The sequence below is a fragment of the Nilaparvata lugens genome, chromosome 10 (assembly GCF_014356525.2).
Source record: "Nilaparvata lugens isolate BPH chromosome 10, ASM1435652v1, whole genome shotgun sequence".
Lineage (NCBI taxonomy): Eukaryota > Metazoa > Arthropoda > Insecta > Hemiptera > Delphacidae > Nilaparvata > Nilaparvata lugens.
In genome coordinates this window covers 39522331-39536440 of record NC_052513.1, presented here as the reverse complement: position 1 = coordinate 39536440, position 14110 = coordinate 39522331, and the positions used below count along the sequence as shown (strand labels likewise).

The following is a 14110-nucleotide window of genomic DNA, read 5'->3' as shown; positions in this document are numbered from 1 at the left end:
TTGCATTTCAAGGATAATATAAAAGGAAAAAGCAGCCTCCTTCATACGCCAATATTGGAGTAAAAATCAGACTATAGCATAAATCAGCTGTTTAGTAGATTATAATACTACCCGTTCAAAAACATCGAACATCTTGAAAATGTATCTTTCCATCAACGTTGTAGACAGTTGCAGCCAGACCTGATAACAGCGCTCACACTCACATTCCGGGACGACACGTCACGGTACGATAGGACAGAACGCTCTATGTTTATTTAGGATTTTTTCTAGACATTTTAAATTGATAAATTATTTATTAATTTTTGAGAAAGCATAACAAAAGGTCAATGTAACTTACTGAGCGCGAGGTCTACTGTTCACAGAACTACTAGTTGAGTAAGAGAGAGATAAGAAAGATATATTGGAAAATATGGTCAGATAAGAGAGATAGAGAAAAATAGGGACAGAAGTACAGAGTAAGACACGAAAGAGCGGGAGAGAGAGAGTGAGTGAGAGAAATTTCTCAAATATAGGTAATTCACAGTACCGTAACTCAACAATGAAATAGAGTAGAGTAGTAAGTGTAAGGGTTGTTAAAGAATGGAGAAGATAGAATAAAATAGAATGCTAGAAGAGTAAGAGAAAATGATTGAATAGAGAAAAGAGAAAGAGAAAAGATAGAGAAGAGAGATAGTAATTTCAAAAACAGAGTTTGCAGTACCCAACGGTGCAACAATCCCAGTGGTACATATGGGGGAGACATTTTAGATTAATTGCAGGGGGACCTAGACCAGTCTAGCCTCCAGCTACCAGACTCTAGTTAGGGGTAGCCAGGCCAGTAAACCTAGTTAAAACGGGGTTTAAACTGGTTAATAATTGCGCACCAAATTCAAGACGTAATCTGTGTTCTAATTTATAACCTCGTTAGGGATTTGAGCTAGTTTGTATATGGCTAGGATAGGAATTCCAACAACGTGAATCATAGCAGTTGTTGCTTTGTGGTTTATACAGGGTGAGTTGACTCAGACGTTTGACCAAACTACTATGATTGTGTCCTTCTTTACTCAACATTTCCTTCTTCCTCACTTAAATATATCATCTATTTATCTCACTCCTGTATAGGGCTACTTGTAATATAAATATATAGAAATAAAAATCTCAGTACCCTTTTTTAAAAATATTTTATCACAACATGTTTCGGTCATGACCGAAAGGATGACCGAAACATGTTGTGATAAAATATTTAAAAAAAAGGGTACTGAGATTTTTATTTCTTTATATTTATATAATCTATACTTTTCTACATATATTTTTTGGCTCAACATTTGTTAGTTTCATTCAAAATTTCGACTTTTGAATAATTACTGTTCTAGATTTTGTTAAATATGGACTTTGAAAAATTCATAATTTTTACTCGTTTTTCTGAGCGTTAAGGCTGTTCAAAGGCTAAAAATAAACTTTCTACTGGTGATATTTTTCAATGATCTCCGATTTGTATATAATCAAGCTATCAAAATAAAAAAGCTTTCTCAGGAGAACATTATTTTCCGATCATTGCTTTTTGAGATATGAGCGCCTAAAGTTCAAATTGTTGGGACAGGACATTTCAAATTCGTTAAGAGATAAATCCATGAGACTCAGAGGATAAATTCTTCATGATATTGTTTATTTAATGAAACGAAAATGTTTTGAAAATATCAATTTTTGAGAGAGTTATTCAATTTATTAAAAATGACTCGAAAAAAGTTATTTTTGGTCATTTTTGGTAAATTGAATAACTATCAAAAGTTGATATCTTCAGGAAATTTTTTAATTTTGATAGTTTGATGATATACAAATCGAAAAACTATGGGAAATATCACCAGTATATAAAGTTTATTTTTAGCCTTTGCACAGCCTTGACTGCAAATTGTTCTATGAAATTTGAAAGTGACATAGCCTATATTTTGTTTCGGACAGTATTATAGTATGAATTACAACTTATTATAGTTAGAACTTATGTTCTCCTGACCAAAAACTACACAACATCTTGAAGAAACTGAAAAAATATAATGTAGCCTATATGTAGACATTTGAGACTCATGAGCTTTATATGTGTTGTGTATCTGCCATACGCTAATAAATAATAAAATAATAGTATGAATTGGAAATGGGTCAGTTCTGGGCATAAGCCTTTCCTCAAGTATTTGTACCCAATGTGTTAGATAAAAAAAATAAATAATTTTCTCATTCACTACCTGTTCATCTTTCATTAATTTCTTCCTTATTTCTATCAAACTTCCTTATTTATTCCTCCAATCTGCTTTTCATCATCATAATGGAAGTATTTGACTTACATTGGTGTTGCTATCCTTGTCTACTATTCGACAAAGCAGATAGCGCTATCCTTTCTTACCTCCGCAAGTTGCCAGATCGCTTTTCAACAATGTACTTATGCGCCACAAACACTCGCATTTCACTTTTCATCAGTTGACTGTATCTGTATTTGTAATTATTTGTATATAATATTATGTAATATTTGTAACAGTGAAGGTACATTTTCGTTTGTGCGTAAACTTCCGCAGTCGATGACGACAAGCATTGTTGACATACATATTATACAAATTTCAAGTGTGCTAAACCATATTTTAATTATTTGTGTTTATAATTCAACAATCGAAAAACTTCGATATCAACATATTGCCATTTAAAAGTGTAAGGATGGGATTTCCCTTGAGTATTTGATTGTTCATGGTTGATTGGTTAGCACAGCTTGTGCCAGAACAACCTGTTTTAACCACGTGCCAGATAGTTCAGGGTGTTGGGATACACTCCAGGGGTCTATATTCTTAAAACTATGTAAAAAAGGAGAGAAAAAAAAGAATATCCATCAAAACGTTTAATTCTAGTAAGGGCCAAAATCTGACACTTAGAAAAGTATAAAATCAACCTCCCCCATTAAAACATAACTGAACAGAATATTTTAGTTTATTTAGACAAATTGAAATCTACCCAATGTGAGATCCTCACCCTGTCCTGGTCGATGTACATTTACGCACAAACGAAACCCCAAGATAAAGATATAATTTGAATAGCATAAACTGATGGAAAGTGAAATGTGCGTGTTCGTGGAGCACAGACCTGTATGCACCTTGTTCAAGTTTGCCAAAAACCATCCCCAGTTTCAACAGAAACTCCGCTGACATTTTCACGTAGCTATTGTTAGAGGTAACCCAACTTTCCCCGCTTCCCAACTTGTTTGAATGAGTTAATTACATCATAACGGCACCTGAAACGTCTGCTTTATCTGCAACTGTCGAATAATCACTAATTAACGCGCCTCTACGTGACTTTGCAAGTCCCAGCTTTCAACTTTGGTCCAACCATAACAAGCAACTTAGTTCTGTAACCAAGAATCGAATACGAATAAGCCCCCAGGCAGGCGAATTATAGGTATGGAATCACTAAAAACTGTCAGAATGGGAACAAAATAGGTATTTATTCACTATTTGTAAGCAAGAATCGAATACGAATAAGCCCTCAGGCAGGCGAATTATAGGTTTGGATTCACTAAAAACTGTCAGCATTGAATGAATAGGAACAAAATAGGTATTTATTCACTTGGTAGGGTCAACATTGGTTAAATTGGAATAGCTTTCTGGATAAGATTCAAAATGCAAGCATTTAATGAATGGAAACAGAATAGGTATTTATTCATTTAGCACTGTCAAAATTAGTTAGATGGGAGTAATAGGTTAGTATCTACATGGTGTTTCAGAAGAAGTGTCGAACATTTTAGGGTATTGTTCCTAGATGATAGGAGACTCATCTCATTGAGACATTTAACTCATTTCATTGAATGTATTTAACGATGTCACATAAAATCAAATAATTTGAAGTGAAAAGTTGTATCATTCACGAAATATGATGTCTTTCATTTACAACACAAATCTTAGTTTTGTTGTTGAAGGTTGAATCCGATTTTCCTTATTGAAATATCATCTTCTAAAATATACTTTTTAAAATAACTTCCCAAAATTTTAGGAGTAAAATATTACCTCCTGAAATTGCTTTCTGAAATTTATACAACTGTAATAACATTATTAATGATTAGAATTCAAGCACTGTTCTATTTGAAATGAAATTCAAAGTAGAAAGTAGATTGAAAGTAGATTAATTAATAATATTGATGAAAAATAAATTTCAGTCCATAATAGGTTTTGATGTAGATAATTATTGTCAAAAAAGCTGGAAGAAACTAACTGTAGATTGTTCACTTATCAAGTATATTACTCTTGAACATAAGAGTATTAGCCTACACTTTATTTTAAATAAGTAAATAAATGCACTAAGTTTTGACACAAGACACAAAGTTTTCGTTTTAAAGAATTTTCAACCAACCAGCTTTCCGCGCCAGAAAACACATTAGACCAGTCATTGAACCGACCTTGATTCCACAATTGTCAATTGACAACTACAGTTGACTACTGTCAATTATTGTTGATGCCTCCACTTCCTGTCCCACACGACACGGCACAATAGGCAGCATTGTGTCATGTGACAATGCAACATTTCATCACGAACGAATCACACTGGTTGGAAAAGAGACGACCAACTACTAATATGATATGGTTGAAAAAAGAGGACCAATCTCTAATATCATAACGGTCAATCGTGCTCGTATGAAAACTAATCTGTGTTCTGATAAGCTTATCACGTTTAGGCCAATATGCACCATCACAGTTTAAACGGAGATAAATTAGTTGATCGTTTAAACCCGGAATGTAAATCTCTATGCACTCAATTCCTGCATATTGTAAAGTCTTGAATGCAGTAAATCATCTTGCCTTCAATTCTCTCTATATAGCTACTATCATAGAGAAACTATAGCATATTGTTGCTCTATGCTACTATCTATCTATCTATCAGTCTATGATAGAGCACGTACCAACCTACTAAGAGGACCGTCTAAAAAATAATCTGTTATAAGCTTATCAAGTTTAGGCCAATATCCACCATCTCAGTTTAAACGGAGATGAATCAGTTGATTGATCGAACGAAGTGAAGTCTAAGAATCAAGTCGACGGTTTGGCATTCCTCTTAATGTTTAAATTTTTATATGTTGCGTATTTACGGCGAAACGCGATAATAGATTTTCATGAAATTTGACAGGTATGTTCCTTTTTAAATTGCGCGTTGACGTTTATGAAAAGCTTTTGGAAATTATGCATTTCAAGGATAATAAAAAATGAAAAAGGAGCCTCCTTCATACGCCAATATTAGAGTAAAATCAGACTACAGAATTATTCATCATAAATCAGCTGACAAGTGATTACACAGATGTGTGGAGAAGCCAGTCTATTGTTGTATTTCCATAAGGTCTACAGTTTCAATCAAAGACCTTAAAGAGGTATGCATCTTTAAGCTGGGTTTACACCAAATTTACTAGTAGTTCTGTGAACAGTAGACCTCACGAAGTAATCTCATCCACAAGTACCTGATTGAAACTACAGACCTTATGGAAATACAACAATGGACTGGCTTCTCCACACATCTGTGTAATCACTTGTCAGCTGATTTATGATGAATAATTCTATAGTCTGATTTTTACTCTAATATTGGTGTATGAAGGAGGCTCCTTTTTCCTTTTATATTATCCTTGAAATGCAAAGATTCCAAAAAACCTTATATATACGTCGACGCGCAATTAAAAAAGGAACATGTTCATCATGAGTGTACGATAAGTTATGTACAATCTAATATAATCTATAAGGATTGAGTTATTAACATTTTGTTGATGAATTTGGTCTAATCGCAGCTTAAAGGTCTTTGGTTTTATATTTTGTTTTGCAGTCATGGTATTATCATGCGTGTCCATCAGTATCAATATTCTCACATTCGAAAAAACTAATTTCATAGGTGAATAAAATAAACAATTGAACTAAATAATGCTGGAGAAATTATAATATTTTTGATTCTAAAAAATTAATTTTCATCAGAAAGAAAGATTATCACGGAACTGGATAATCATATCATTATGGAATACATTATATCATATATATTACATATATGATTATATCATATGGAATACATTTTCAAACGTGAACTTAGTTTGTTAACATTTAAAACAGTTGACATCAGGTACTTGTGGATGTGACTACTGCGTGAAGTCTACCGTTCACAGAACTACTAGTAGTTAAAGCCCTGAATGTAAATATCTATGCACTCAATTCCCAAATTCTAAAGTCTTCAATGCACTACATTCCCTTGCCTCCAATTCTCTCTATATAGCTACTAACAATCTATGATAGAGCACGTATCAACCTTCTAACAGGACTGAAGCCACAGGACCGTAATGCAGTGATCACGAAGTGGGTCAAGAAAATCGCCACCCAATGAACCGACACACAAAAGAAGATTGCCGCGTGAAAAGGCGATAAGACGAACGTTGGCTTCCTTTCTGGCGCAAAGGAATTCCTTTCAAAGATGTGCACGTCATTTTTAATCTCTCAAATTTTTTCTTCTAGGTCCAAAGTAGACTGCGTTTTTTCTGGGAGTTTTCTCTCTATACTTGTTGGGTTATGTTGCAAAGTAACTTTTCACATGTGCAAGTGATTCTAGAGCTGGATCCTCCCTGATATCAGTATCAGTGGACGTGTACAATAGCCTACACTGAAAATATTCTTCCCATAAGTTCTAAGGGATCGAAAAAAAGTCGTCCGCAACAAACCGGAATGATTTGCTAATAACCGTGGAATAGGAGAATTGCTTTGGGTCTTCACACTGTTGATTCTTGGACCCAGCAACTTTTCAATTTTTTTACAAACAATATTATTAGTTTTTTGATATAGAGGAACAATAAGCAGGCAAACAATGGCTAGTGACCCTCTAAAAGGTGTGAAGAATGGGTTCCGGTGACTAAACTCTACCAGTGTGAATGTTTGTATGCAGAAGAAAATGCACCATTACTATCCCTCTCCTCTGAAAACAGGACAGGTTCTATTTTCTGGCAAGATCTTTCTATCACCGTTGACAGTCTGAAGACTTGCATTTAAAAAGCATATGTTCCATTTTTTGGGAACTATCGGCCGACGAAAAAATCAACAATGTGAACCCAGCCTAACAGGACTATTCATCATATGAATAGATGAATCATCATTGATGCATTCTTCTTCTTCGTGCTAATAGTAGCTAAAAGAATAAATCCGTGCATGAAAGTTTTTATCAGAATTTTCTCCCTAACTTTTTCGATTACCATAACTAAAGTGGGCCTACATGTGAATGTAACTTTTAACCCGCATTTTTTACTTTCCTTGCCCTATTACCATAGGTAAGGAAAGTATTGCTTTCCGAAAAAAATTAAAGTACCCCAATTTCTAAATTTCTATACGTTTCAAGGTCCCCTGAGTCCAAAAAAGTGGTTTTTGGGTATTGGTCTGTATATATATATATATATATATATATATATATATATATAATATATATATATATATATATATGTGTGTGTGTGTGTGTGTGTGTGTGTGTGTGTGTGTGTGTGTGTGTGGTGTGTGTGTGTGTGTGTGTGTGTGTGTGTGTGTGTATTAGTGTATGTGCGTCTGTGTACACGATCTCATCTCACAATTAACGGAATGACTTGAAATTTGGAACGTAAGGTTATTACAATATAAGGATCCGACACGAATAATTTCGATCAAATGCAATTAAAGATGGCGGCTAAAATGGCAAAAATATTGTCAAAAACAGGGTTTTTCGCGATTTTCTCGAAAACAGCTCCAACAATTTTGATAAAAGTTATACCTAAAATAGTCTTCGATAAGCTATATCAACTGCCACAAGTCCCATACCTGTAAAAATTTCAGGAGCTCCGCCCTATCTATGCAAAGTTTGATTTTAGATTTCCAATTATCAGGTCTCAGATATAATTTAAACAAAACATTTCAATAAAAACAAAAATTTTGTGGAAACGATTGAGCATGGACATCTCTTCAATTAATGTACAATAACATTTTCACCTAAAATTGAAAATAAGCTTGAAATTTGAGAAAATGTAATCATTCAATTACAAACTGTTAGCAATTGTTGATTCTATTAAATCATTCACTATGAAGAGATAGCAGATCTTGTGTGTATCCAGCGTTATTGACCTGTCACCAGCTGGCTCAGATCTTTGACTTGAGATGCGCGTGTACACTAGCTTCAGGTGATCAATTTTCATAACGGCAAGGAAAGTTGTGTGAGTGCGTCACACCACATTTTTCTTCTTTCCTTCTAATTTTGGTTTGTTCTCTATTTAGAATCCATGTGACGATTATTTATGCAGTAAAAACGTGAAAAATCAATTGAAGATAGTATATGAACAAATGTGTAGGTACAGTAGGTCAGTTAATGAGAAAATGTAGGGAACAAAAGATACAATAAGTAGGTAACAAAGAATGGGCTCTAACCTTGGTGGTATTGCAACTCAGCTCCCAGAAGTCCACGAGATCCTCACAATCAGCCTCCGGTAGATCCTAAAACAAAACAAAAAGAAATTAATATTCCAATCAAAAACTGTAATATATTCCATAACACAAAAAAAATTAAGACTGTGTATTCCAAATTAAGGTTTGAAGCAGTTTTGGGCAAATGCCTGTTGTTTTTACCTGGACTGTATATGCTCGTATATAACCCGCGATACCCGTAGGCCTATATATAATATAAAGTATAATTTCTATAGTATAATTTCTATTATACCCGTATAATAAGAAGTAGTATAATGTGATTGCTATACAAAACAAACGTTCTCACGAACCCTCATTACAAAGAGATCGACAAAATGGAAAACAGAAATTTGACAAGAAAGAAGCAGAGGTATATATATAGCGTATGGCATTTTGACACATTTACCTCTCAAATATAAATTATGCGCTCAATTTTAATAATTGATTGTCATTAAATTAAAAAAGTCAAAATATAAAACTATGCAAATGGAGAGAGCCAGTAGTTTCATTAACATAATTATCAAAAGATAAAACTAGACATATTATAAAGCTAAGTCCAAATCAGCCAACCATTCAAGAGCTGCTGGTGCAGCATTCACAAAATCCTCAACGGCATGGGGATACAACCTGACAGGACAGACCTCAGTTATATGTTTCAAAGTTTGTTTTGGAGCTCCACAGTCACATTCAGGTGATGGAATGATCCCCCATTTATGCAGACTGTCCCCACATACACCATGCCCTGTTCGCACCCTGTTTAATCCCTTCCAAAGGTGACGGGGAAGGCTGAAACCTTCTGGCTCTTCATTTGGCTTGATAAGCCGTGTCAATTGGTCAGGTGCTTGCAAATTCCAAGAAGCATTCCACTCTGAGTCTATGTAGAAGCAGAGGTAAAGAATAGCCGCAAACAAGGTAAATAAAATATCAGGGAAGAGATGAGTAGGTTAATGAAAGCTTAACAATAGGAATATGAGAAGAAAGTAAATTAAGAGCATCTAGCAAGAAGAACAAGAGAAATGAAGGAATAAAAGAACTCCAGTAAATAATCCAGCTGCTCTTCTCCTTCTTTTTCATCATCATCATCATCATCTTCTTTTTTTTCTTCTTCTTCTCCTTCATCATCATCATCATCATCATCATCATCATCATCATCATCATCATCATCATCATCATCATCATCATCATCATCATCTTCTTCTTCTCCTTCATCATCATTATCATCTTCTTTTTCTTCTTCTTGTTATTCTCCTTCTCCTTCTTCTTCTTCTTCTTCTTCTTCTTATTCCTCTCCTCCTTCTTCTTCTTCTTATTCCTCTCCTCCTTCTTCTTCTTCTTTTTTTCTTCTTGTTCTCCTCCTCCTTCAACGTCTTCTTCTTCTTCTACGTCTAAGGGAAGAATGGAATTTGCATGATTTCAAGTGAGAAAAGAGCCTAGACAAGACTAGACAAGCAGACGCCCCCAAGCTGTCATAAATATGCTTGACTTGCCAACTTTTACTTACCTTCTGCTAGGCTAACTTGATCTCGCGTACCACACGCTAAGTCTCTTTCCTCCTCCTCCTCCTCCTCCTCATACTCCTCCTTTCCCACCACCTCCTCATCCTCCTATGTCCTTTCCCTCCTCCTCCTCTTCCATTTCCTCCCTCAAATCCACCTCTATTATCTTCCTCCTCCTCCAACTCATCCTTCTTCTTCTCATCCTTTTCCACCACCTCCTCCTCCTCCTCCTCCTCCTCCTCTATCTCATTCACCCCCTCCTTCTCCCCTTCCTTCGTCTTCTTCAACCACCGTTCCCTGACTTACAAACTTTGACTTCTCAATTGTTAAGTACCCAGGCACACCTACCCCGAGACTCTCATACTTTGTGTTCTTACCATGGTGTGTTTAACCATAGAGAAACAATAGCATATAAGTAGATATCCCATGGTACAGGGAGTTTATGTCGCAACTTTTACTGTTATCTCAAGCTGATAGTCCACGTAGTTCTGTCCCTTTAAACTGTGTGACGCTGGTAGTCTCTCATACTGTGCCGTTCATATACTCTCACCCCAACAAAACAGTAAAAATCTACAACAATCGACAGTAATTGGCTTGAGATAACAGTAAAAGTTGCGACATAAACGCCCTATACCATGGGATATCTACTTACGCTATTGTTTCTCTATGGTTTAACTAACACTGACAGCATAGATTAAAAATTAAAAAATCTATATATTGTGAAAATAATTGAGGACTGAAAATTAACCTATTTTGGACTATGTGTAACCTTATATAAATTTGGGAGAGGAATAGCACAAGGTTACTTTAATTTTACTCTCCCTATCATTTTGATGATGTACTTATTGTATGAATCAATAAAGTTCGAATTGGAAGCAATGAGGTTGTAATATTATACTGAGAAATGCTGATAGATGAGTGTGATTCATATTTTACCACATACACCCTCCAAGTCTACTACTGATACCTTGCAATAATATTTATTTGATAAATGATTAATTAATGTATTTATTGCATAGAGCAAACAATAAACAATATTTCCTACAGTTACCTTGAAAAGTGGCCATTCCTGCACTGATTAAAGAACGCAAAGAATCACTTTTCCGCTCTAGTGCGGGAAAAATTTTCCTGCACTCCACATTTGCAACATGGCAACACAAAATAGTTGGTGGGTTATATGGAGGATTAGTGCACGAAAACAAAAATTATGTTGGCAACAATGACTGTGGTTAGATTTAGATAAGAATCATTTTAATGGCTACCCTACATTTATTTATGATAAGATCCCAATCTAGAAATCCAAAACAAGAATAATGTTTATCTAAATCATAATTAAATAATAACTTATCATCATTCAATAATAAATAATGTTTATTTTCTATTGACAGTAATAATTATTTCAACTATAAGAAATGAGAAATGTAGCAAACACACATTATGAAATTCGAATTTTCAGGTTAAATAATTACCGTTCGAAATCCATGTCAATAAAATTAATAAAATAACATTAGAATATACTACAATAAAATATTTTCTGTTGTCTATGTTATTTTATAAATATTTTTTAGTTTACTTATATTATTTTCCGGTAATTTAGTAAGTTAACCATGTCTAAATATCTGAAATATCTGTTTTTAGTTGGATGAAACGAAGTTAGGTACGATTCTTCCCGCTAGGTCGCGCGCTTGTCGGTTCAGCCATTCAGCCATGCTGTTGGCGTGTATTTTGAATGCAATTTTTTGTTTTATCTGTATCTTTTCTGATTCTTGAATGAATAAAGATGAGAACTTTGGCTGAGAATTTTCAACTTCAATTGGATTATCAATTTTTAAATGAATTTTTAAAGTTGTTATTTATATCAGCATCACACACACAAACATTTGATGGATTTCAGCCATCATTTTATCCATAATTACCCACTTTTCATATTCAATGGTAACTGTAGGAAAAATTGAATGTGAAATACGTGCACAAAGTTCCTCTGCTGCACTCAAGAAACCATTCCGCCCTCGCCTACGGCTCGGGCGTAAACGTTTCTTTCGGTGCAGCAAACTGTCACTTTGCGCACTATTTGCACAAATAACTATTCTGCATGCTATCCCCACATGTATCTTCAAATTCCTCTTTTCTGCCTTTTCTCATTTATTTTTCTTCTTCTCCTTCATCATCTTCTACTTCTTCTTCCCTTTCCCTTTCATCAGAAATATAAGGCCTAAACTTCACCGTTTCATGTTTGAACATTACAGTAATACCTCAAATTTAACATATTCCATCATAATATTATATGTCTCAATATTATTGAAAAACTAATCAGTCTGAAGGTTGATATGATACATTTTATTACTTGATAAGCTATTTTAGATTGATATAATCATGTTATTTTGTTCTTAATGGTTAATATTTTTAACGCTAGAAAGTAAGTTGAATTTTGTTTTTTTTTAAACACATGAATAACGGATTTTGAATCCGAAACTGAATCGATTTCTCCTTGTACTTCTTCTTCTTCTTCTTCTTCTTCTTCTTCTTCTTCTTCTTCTTCTTCTTCTTCTTCTTCTTCTTCTTCTTCTTCTTCTTCTTCTTCTTCTTCTTCTTCTTCTTCTTCTTCTTCTTCTTCTTCTTCTTCATCTTCTTGCCCGTCCTCCTCCTCCTTATTTTCTTTTTCACCTTCTCCTCTTTCTTTTTTGTTGAGAGCAAAAGTTTCTCTTTTTTCCTGTTAATCGTCACATTGTGAGTGCTGCCACCTACCGACTACTGTGTCAAACAGCTTTGTGACCAATCGCGAGCGATGACGATGCATGTAGTACACGCCCATTCTCGATTCTGATTGGTCGACGCATAACGTATAAGCCATTTCGTGGCTTCAGCACTACAAAGTTCCAAATAATAGACTGTCAGCCAATCACACAATTATAGAACAATAATAATAATGTTAAATAATGAATAAAAATACTAGTAGTTCTGTGAACAGTACATCTCATGCAGTATTTTCATCCGCAAGTACCTGATTAAAACTATAGACCTTATGGAAATATAACAATAGACTGGCTTCTCCACACATCTGTGTAACCACTTGTCAACTGATTTATGATGAATAATTCTATAGTCTGATTTCTACTCTAATATTGGCGTATGAAGGAGTCTCCTTTTCCTTTTATATTATCCTTGAATTGCAAAATTTTCAAAAACCTTGTATAAACGTCGACGCGCAATTAAAAAAGGATCATACCTGTCAAATATCATGAAAATCTATTACCGCGTTTCGTCGTAAATGTGCAACATATAAACATTAAGATAAATGCCAAACCGTCGACTTGAATCTTAGACCTCACTTCGCTCGGTCAATGATTTGACCAATACCCGCTATTCCCAACAATTCCCCTATAGAGAGAGACTCACTTTAAACTGTCAGCATTCCTTATGAATAACACCAATGCTTCCCATTCAAACAATACTGACAAGAATAGAATCATATAATAATTTCATAATAAAATAATAATATCATAATATAATTTTGATGACATCACAAAATGAAGATAACCTGGGACTTCATGACAAACCTGAGTATTATACTATGAATTTTGTAGCCCAACATAACCAACACACCGTTGAATAAGGTCCGTTCAGAACTATTACTCAAAATAAACGTTCGTTAAACTAACTGGCCTTAAAGAAGGTTTATTAAACTAGAGGCCTAGAGTGACAAGTCGTCAAAATAAAACCCGTTCAATAACTGTTTGTCAAGATGAAACAATGTCCATGAAACTAACCGGCCGCCAAACAACGTCCGTCCAAGTAACCGGCCGTTAAAATAACGTCCGTCCAAGTAACCCACCGTTAAAATAACCTCCGTCCAAGTAACCGGCCGTCAAAAAAACGTCCGTCCAAGTGACCAGCCGTCAAAATAACATCCGTCCAAGTAACCAGCCGTTAAAACAGCCTCCGTCCAAGTAACCGGCCGTCAAAATAACGTCCGTCCAAGTAACCGGCCGTCAAAATAACGTCCGTCAAATTAACCATCCGTCAAACGTAACATAGGCCTACTGAATAGTCATCTAAACAGGGTGAGCTTATTTTGACCCCGTGAAAATAACGACGTTTGTATGGCAAAGTTTACGACACCAGCATCTGACCTATTTCAACTCAAAACGTCATCACATATTTTATATGCAACTG

At 34.8% G+C, this 14110-nt stretch overlaps 1 protein-coding gene across 1 annotated transcript in view; it reads right to left on the bottom strand.

The window, feature by feature from the left end:
- Positions 1–14110, bottom strand: part of LOC111049397 (RNA binding protein fox-1 homolog 2) — a 566558-nt gene that overhangs the window by 395680 nt on the left and 156768 nt on the right. Inside the window, exon 3 of the mRNA XM_039436017.1 lies at positions 8406–8471. The gene's annotated coding sequence lies outside the window, so the exon portion shown is untranslated. The remainder of the gene's footprint in view (positions 1–8405; positions 8472–14110) is intronic.